Source organism: Engraulis encrasicolus, chromosome 16, assembly GCF_034702125.1.
Source record: "Engraulis encrasicolus isolate BLACKSEA-1 chromosome 16, IST_EnEncr_1.0, whole genome shotgun sequence".
NCBI lineage: Eukaryota > Metazoa > Chordata > Actinopteri > Clupeiformes > Engraulidae > Engraulis > Engraulis encrasicolus.
The window spans coordinates 49,964,816-49,973,491 of NC_085872.1; the positions used below are offsets into that span (position 1 = coordinate 49,964,816).

General features: G+C 41.1%; 1 long non-coding RNA gene across 3 annotated transcripts; it reads left to right on the forward strand.

The window, feature by feature from the left end:
- The first annotated feature begins 39 nt into the window (after positions 1–39).
- Positions 40–8,143, forward strand: LOC134465888 (uncharacterized). 3 transcript variants are annotated; one of them, XR_010038213.1, is made up of 5 exons: positions 40–174; positions 1,382–1,491; positions 2,247–2,329; positions 6,746–6,844; positions 7,966–8,143. It is a non-coding gene; the product is annotated as an uncharacterized LOC134465888 (long non-coding RNA). The 3 variants fall into 3 exon arrangements; XR_010038212.1 differs by lacking the exon at positions 40–174 and adding an exon at positions 332–424; XR_010038211.1 differs by lacking the exon at positions 40–174 and having other exon boundaries at positions 1,155–1,491.
- Positions 8,144–8,676: the final 533 nt, after the last annotated feature.

The following is an 8,676-nucleotide window of genomic DNA, read 5'->3' on the forward strand; positions in this document are numbered from 1 at the left end:
CGATGGAAACTGTCGGCGCCGCTTCTGCCTTATCTGTCGCTTTGGGGTCCTAGCTGCGTTGCCCTGGTAACAACTGTAAACAAAAGGCTGTGGTTAACTGCTCCGCTCCCTGACAGGATTTTTCATTCATTCGTGCCAATGAAACAGGAGGCCTCGATTCATGCAGAAGATATGGTACGTAACTGGGATATAAAAATATATATGTAAGAAAACTATTTAACCTCATAGACTAACCTTGTATACGGTACATTCTAACTGTAAGAAAGACTCTGACATTGATGCTTAGTCCCGCCCCCCTCACGTGCAGTTCAGTTCAGTTCTACCAGAGCAGGGAGCACATACTCAGCTCTGCTGCTCCAGTTGAGTTATTAGTTTCCTCAGGATGATTGCATGTGAGAAGTTTGTGTGCGTGCCTTTCCACCAAGTAAGTGTTGTTGTGTCAGAATAGTGAGTTAGTAGTTCGTTTCAGAGTGTGTATGTTGATGTAGAGTTGATGTGACAGTATTGTTAGATTGGGGTGCTAATCGCGATTAGCGTGCTAATCGCGATTAGCGTGCTAATCGCGATTAGCATGCTAAGCGGAGAACTAGCATTGTAGTCATTTGTATTGGAAATGTGCAAGTCATGCTAATTGAGCTATGTTAGATATTCGAAGTAATGATAAGTAGTGATGCTAGGAGGAGTATTATTTCAGTCAGTGTATGTTTTGTTTATTAAGAAACTAAAGGGAGACAACTGCTTCTAACTGCTTCATGGTGTTCTAACCGACGCCCCCCATACAACACAACATCCCAACAAATCAGAACCAGCGCAATACAGTCCTTTAGTGATCCTCACCAACACTAACAATATATTTCTAAAGTTTTGAGTCATTCCCGTTCATTTGAAGCGTAATTTCCCCCTTACTGTGGCTAGTTTGGATGAGATGACTTGACCCTAGCTAGCATAACATAAATGGCAGCTAGCTCTACACTATTTCGGGCATTCGTTAACAATCAGTGTTCAGATAACTAGCGCAAACGTGCCGAGATATCTTGTTTATTATAAAAAATAAACGCTTGTGTTGTGCCATGGCTTATATGGTGATGACGTTTGAGATTGTAAATTTACGGGCCACAGATGTGTCTGGTAGGCCGACCTGACGAGATAGCTGCCTACTGAGGTTTGATTGGATATGGACATTGTTTATTTCAGAAGGAAAATGTTTGGAGTGGAATTGTTTGGAAGACAATCTTGGGACAATTTTGCTCTTTGGGTCTTTGTGCCAACCATGCCAGCTATCGTAGGGTGCTCTGGGAACTTCTTAGATCTGTTTACTGTATGTACACTTACTGAAATAAGCATTTTGTTTACATAAAATCCCTTGTCATTTCACCACTAGGTTTGAAACCCAGACAGCACGAAGCATCTTGCCGACGTCAAAATCAGATCAACAGACAGGGACATCAGCCTTCTCTTGGGAATAGGCCAGATATGCCATAACAAGAAATGGTAAGTCTATCACTACATAAGATCCATAACAAAATACTCCTAATTAAATCTTAAATGTGACCTGGTGGCATTATTGCGTGAATGCTTATGTTGCACACTTAATGAATAAGGTCCTCAAGTGTGTAGAGTTTTGCTGAGTTCGTTGTTTATTTACATTTTCCTCAGCATAACTGTACAGCTGACACCGCTGCCTTTAGGCTAGTGACAATGGGCCCAAAAAGGCCTTCGTTTTCGAGATACCCCAACCGGAGGTAGAACAAAACCCAATAATGTTTTTCCTCATCTCTAGGGTGTCCCATACATGAAAATGATTCTTGGCCAAAGTGATTTTAATGCTAAGCCTAAACATTTTACACATTTTCATATGCACCTCCAAACAAAAAAAGCACCTCCGGTTGGGGTGTCTCCAAATTTTGAGGCCATTGTCACTGGCCTACTTCTGTATCATAACAAAGCCAGTCACTTCCACGTTTCGTTCTTTATGTGACCGAAGTCACTGGCTACTGCACCAGAGAGGGTCTCTGCACTCATTGCTGGTCCTATAATGCCATCTATTGGCGAAAACGTGCAACAGCATAATTAAACTAAAAGACAACTTCTGACAGGACAACAAAAAGACAGGGAGTGAGAATAAGGGAATAACAAAAAGCCGAAAATGGGGGGTCCACTACACTTGCATACCTGATTGTGATGCTGTCACTCATTTTCTAGTCTATATCTTGGACTGAAAAAGGATTACATTATTATGTTTTCAGGTGTTTTGCCCCTGCGGTTGTGAAGAGGATGCTGTGGAGGTGGCAGCATGAACGTGTCACACAGACATTGGCTAAACTACTCGGTAGGTACAGCGAAATAAAAGAAACCACCCCCTCAACCCTGTTTATGCTGCACTGTACCTATTATAACCAGTTTTTATATAGACCATTATTTGAAATACTATGAGAGCCTTTCTGTTAGGAAACTGTACAGCAGGGATGGGCAACTGGAGGCTCGGGCGCCACATGCAGCCCAACTTCTCACTTTTAAAAGAAGAAAAAGGACAGTTTTTAACCCCCTATAAATCAATAGTGTAAGCATTCATGTAAAAATAAAGAAAAAGTGAAGTATCCTTTTGTAAATTCTCTCAAGTGCGTGGTGATGTGGCCCACTGATTGTGGTAATTAAAAATGTTGGCCCACCTTATAATGAAAGTCGCCCACCCCTGCTGTACAGCCTACATCACTTGTACATGTCCTTACCAAATAGGACACTAGCTAGCTAAATGTAACTAATATGGCATTGTGAAAGTTGTATGCCTAAATGTAAACCATAATAGGGTCATTCCAGCTGGAATCAGCAAATTTCTGAAAAATCTCCCACTCGACCCCCTCGGATTTGCCTGAAAAAAATGTATGTGATGGCTTAAACATCCAATAGATCATATCCACAATATCAGAACTCAGATCTGGATACTTTTGGCACAAAAAATCTGTAAATAAGTACACCCCCTACGCTTGTTTTAGCGACATTGCATGAGTGACCATGTTCAGACTCAATTATCTCCAGAACTATTTGTGTCAGATTCATTATATTTTCAGGGCTAAGAGTCCCAGACCTGAATATCATATATTACAATTTGCAGCACTGTAAGTCAAATCACACCGTAATAATGTGCCTCTACATTTTGTAGATATCATATGTTCTAGGGGTTCCAAATGTCTGTGAAAACCTCAAAGTTCTACATGTAAGGTTCATCCTTGGTAAATGGTCTGATATGTACCATGACTTTCACATCATAGTATATCTAACAAAAGGCTCCAATGGTTGTTGAGATACAGAGGTCCAAAGATGGGAAAAAATTAATTTGCACCAATGTTTGGAGCAATATTTCCAATCTATGACACTAGTTAGGAACTTTCTGTTTGGTGTTTCTGAAAGAGGATGTTTTTTTTAACAACATATCAAAAAATTGGGATGGTGTTTTGCCTCATTCTTTTTATAACGGACTTCAAAATCTCAATTGGCTACAATTACTTGAAGCTATGAGGACCATGTCACCAACCCACTTGTCGGAACTCTCAAATCCATGGCTCTGATGTCACCTTAATAGTGAAAACAAGATGGCTACCCTGTGAATGACAAAGCAAATTCTAGGGAAACCATAACACTTGTAAATGAATTGATTGATGCCACACAGCAAGAATAGCACATTGCACATTACTTTGATAGACATTAATTATTTTAATTGTAAAATCATAATAATAATCATCATCATCATTTTAGTAGTAGTAGTAGTAGTAGTAGTAGTGGTAGTGGTAGCGGTAGTAGTAGTATTCTTGGAATAACGTGATGAAATAGGAGAGGATTAAGGAATTGTAGCACTCTTGTTTGCAACAAGGACTCCCATCCTAACTAGTCTTTCAATCAGCACCTGTAACTTTATATTTGCTATGAAGCTTGTGTCTTACTCGTTAAGTTACCAGCTGTATTGCAAAATAACTTAATTCATACTGGCTAGAGATTCCCTCAGACAATTTTAACAGCATGGTCCTGGAGTTTGAGTTAGAAGAGTTTGCTTGCATGCAGTATTCAATATCAGGTGAATATTGAAGGCACAGAAGTTCATATTGGCACCAGACAACCATGGTTCTTGTCACATTGTTGCAGTCTAATTCAGCTGCCTGCATCATTGTAATATTATACCACTGAAATGCTGACAAGTGGATTGAAGGTTAGCAGCAATGATTACAACAATCATGGTTTGGATACTTGTAGACAATGTTCATCACTTGTAAAGTTCATCATCACATTGATCCAGGTGAGGTGATTGAAGCCGAAAGGAAGCTTTGTAGCATGCAAAAGCGATCAGATATGGTGGTGGATTGGGGGCGGGGCACAGTTCTACAGTCAGGGTACCTCTGTCGCGGTGACTGTTGGCGGGGGTGGGACTGTTTTATGGTCGCATAGGAAAGTAAAAGTTGATTAGAGATGACACATAGGAGGAGACAGTTTGTAAAGAGGTATCCTGATTGTAGAACTTCCCGCCCCCCATCATCCTCCCCTGACGGAAGTGCCCTGCGCATGGTGTTGGTATCCTTACTGAAATCAATATCTATGTTGTCATTGTGCAACGTACCAATTCCGTTGTACCTGTACAATGACAATAGAGTTTCATTCAAAGTTTCATTCAGGTGTTCCTCATTGAATTGCCAATGACGGATGGTTGCGCACAACAATATGAGTGCAGATACCTAATGCATCATCAATGACAATGGCAAGCTACCTTATAAAATCAACTCATAAGATGCAGATGGTGATTGAAAGTTAAGTGTGTACAAAATAATTTGTCACAGGCCAGAGCGTTAAAAGTTCCTCATTTGTTTAATACATTTCATTTTTTTTTTCAAATATTAAATCACCATCAAGGAAGTCAAGGTTGAATCAAGGAAATCATATCAACACCTTGTTTAATTTCCAGAGGTTGTTTTTTTATGACTTCTCTCAAAATGGTACTTCTCTCAACCATCTTGAATTTATGGCTAACGTAGCGCCAGTGAGACCATGATGCGTAGTCACTTGATCATCTGGCCGATAGTACACTTAAAAAGATGAGGCCAGAAGCACAGAAAAAAATCAGAAATACTGTGCTGAACAAACAGCTTTGCCTGGGCCCGGGATAAAGTCGTCTGAAGAGACCCCTTCCCAATACAGTACATGCAATGTAATGAGTACCCAATCTTGATTCCCCCATGTCCTTGGCCCAGAACAATTCACCACTTCCGCTTCCCTCTGCACTATTTCATCACAGGCTTATGTCACACCGCAATGCGCTTTACGATCATTAAAAGAAATGAGGCAAAACACCATTCTATTTTTTTGCTAAGTTGTTAATAAAAATATCCTCTTCCAGACACAACAAAAAACAAGTTCACAGCTGGTGTCATACTTTGGAGGTATTACTCTAAAAAATGGTGGGGTTTTTTTTCATGACGCCACTTTGGATGGATTTGAGGGATGCATGCCACACTGCATTGAGTTTTGAAAAGGCATTATACAAATAAAGGGGCAAAACACCATCCCAATTTCTAGATATGTTGTTAATAAGAATTTCCTCTTCCAGAAACAACAAACAGCAAGTTCACAACCGCTGTCATATATTGGAAATATTGCTCCAAACAATGGTGTATTGTTTCCTTCCCATGATGCTGACTTCCTGGAACTATTTTGGAACTATGTCATTGGCTCCATGAGCCGCCATCTTTGTGTGAAAATGGAACACAAAAATCAAGGGGATTGGCCACCTTCTTAAGATGGATTTGAGGGTTAAGTCAGAAATACTGAAATACTGAGCTGAACAAATATAAAATCACCTATTTGGTATCAGAGATTTTAGGTTTTAGTGTACACTGACTTGGCTATTCATTTTAGGTGTGGTAAACCCAATTTTTCTAAGGTAACAGAGCTTCTAAGGTACACCTGCATGTCACACAGGAATGAGTTTTTAAAATTCATTATAAAAATAATGGGGCAAAACACCATCCCAATTTTTAGATATGTTATGAATAATAATATTATCTTTCAGAGACACCAAACAGCAAGTTCACAACTGGTGTCATAGATTGGGAATATTGCTCCAAATAATGGTATAAATTAGTTTTTGCCCATTTTTGGACCTTGGCATCTCAACAACCATTGGACCCTTATATTAAATATGATGTGATGTGAAAGTCATGGAACATATCTGACAATGTACCAAGGATGAACCTTGAATGTTGAAATTTGAGGTTTTTATGGACATCTGAAAACCCTTGCAATTTTAATTTCAAAGAAAAGTAGAGGGCCAGCATTGAGGTGTAATTTGACATACAGTGCTGCAAATTGTAATGTATGCTTGTCAGGTCTATGACTCTTAGCCCTGAAAAAATAATGGACCCACCACAAATAGTTTTGGAGATAATTAAGTCTGAATATGGTCACTCAGACAGTGACACCAAATCAGGGGGAGGGGGTGTCCTTATTTACAGATTTTTTGTGGAAGAAGTATGCACAGCTGAAATCTGCAATGGTGGATATGTTCTATTGGATGTTTAAGCCATCACATATATTTTTTTCAAGCAAATCCGAGGGGGTCGAGTGGGGACCATTTGCTGATTCCTGTTGGAATGACCCAATATTAAATTTTGATGGACAGAATTCAACTAAACCAACATATTACATTGTGAATGTAGTTGCACAGTGATACTGAGACCGACTTATTCCTGTCTTTATTTGCCAGGCTTCTACACTTGCCCTCAGAGTTCACATATGGTGAAGTGCACAGGTGTCCAGTCAGGTTCAGACTGATGCTGGTAACAAGAGGAAAACATGCTAATTGGTAAGTGAGATCCCTGCTCAACAAAAATCCACACAGCACAACAAGTAAGCCTAGTTTGTGGTATCAAATGTAAAATGGAAGTTTCATCAAAAAGTTGTAGAACACATCTGAGGCCATCAAAGTTGTGAATGGGCAGGGAAAACACAACCAGTAGGCTTATGAATTACTTTGACTCAGCACAGCACAGCAGATGCGATGCTACCATTCCTTGGGAATATGACACAGAGGTCTACTATTCCATTGTAAATATTGACTGGAAATGTTCATGTTTCAACTGTTTAAAAACATTGGACTCAGGGGAAAAAATCTCTAGGTGTATATAAGTGAAAGCCCACCTTTGCCATTGTGACACAGCACACAAGTAGTGAAAAAACTCCAACTCCTATTGTCATTGTGACACAGCACTCCACCGCACACAAGTGAACACTGCACACTGCGAAATTGCATTTATGCCTCACCCGTGCAAGGGGGCAGCCCTCAGTGGCGCCCCATGGGGAGCAGTGCGGTGGGACGGTACCATGCTCAGGGTACCTCAGTCATGGAGGAGGATGGGGAAGAGCACTGGTTGAGTACTCCCCCCACCAACCTGGCGGGTCGGGAGTCGAACCGGCAACCTCTGGGATGCAAGTCTGACGCCCTAACCGCTCACCCATGACTGCCCATAGAAGTATACTCTGCACACAACAAAATTGCATTTTATGCCTCACCTGTGCAAGGGTGCAGCCTACATTGGCATCCCAAGGGAGCAGTATGTTGCAGTGTGGCGGGAAGGTACCATGCGTGGGGTACCTCAGTCATGGAGGATGGAGGAGAGAGCACTGGTTAATTACTCCCCCCACCAACCTGGCGGGCTGGGAGATGAACCAGCAACCTTTGGGGGCGGTAAAAACCTAACTTGCTCAGCCTCTGAGGCACATAAAAATGTGAAATTAGTTGCATTTAAAAGCCAAGACCATCATCTTGCATGAGAATGGACAGTCTGCATATTGGAATGCACCCATGTCACTTCAGGCGCCTTGGACAATGCATCGTGTATGCAGCATCAGGCTAAAATGGGTTAATAACACATACACACACACACATGCACTCTCCTCTAATCTTCTCTCTTTGCCAAACTTTAGATGACCTTTCCAGCATGTCCAACTCATCAGCATCAGGGGAGGAGAGTCGGTGAAGGTGGTGCACCATCCAGGACCAGTCATGGGCCACCAACACCTCTGCAAAATCTGCACTTCTTGTGAACCCTCTAGAAGACACTACAACCACAAAACTGCTAATAAACCATCACATACTACATCACATCATGGTTCTCCATGTGTTACTGCACCCTCGGCACAAGTTCTTTGCTAGATTGCCATCTGGCAGATGCATCAGGACAGAAATGTAGCTACTATTTGTGATTATATCTCCCCACACTCTTTCTTGCTTTGTATGGCAGTGTGTCTGTGTGTGTCAGAATGGAAGGTGTCGCACCATTGAAGTCAATGGGCAGTGGCATTGCATGAGGGATATAGAAGTCCAGATATCCTTGATGCTTTGGTGCCAGCTGTTTTTTTTTTTTTTTTTTATCTGGTCACCCACACTTCCCTCTTCATTAAGTCCTATAGATTTCCATACCACGTTTTGGTGCTTTGGTGGTACGGACATTCTAACTCACCAGAAAAAAGAAAAAAATGAAAATGAATGGAGGGTTATGTCTGGTGATTTCTGGCAAATTAGAATGCCCATAACATCAAAGTGGCACTGGATTACTCAACCATTTGCCTCTTAAAAGATAGCTTCTGCCAATTTCAATATGCTGTTGTATACCTCATGCTACCCTTGACTTGTCA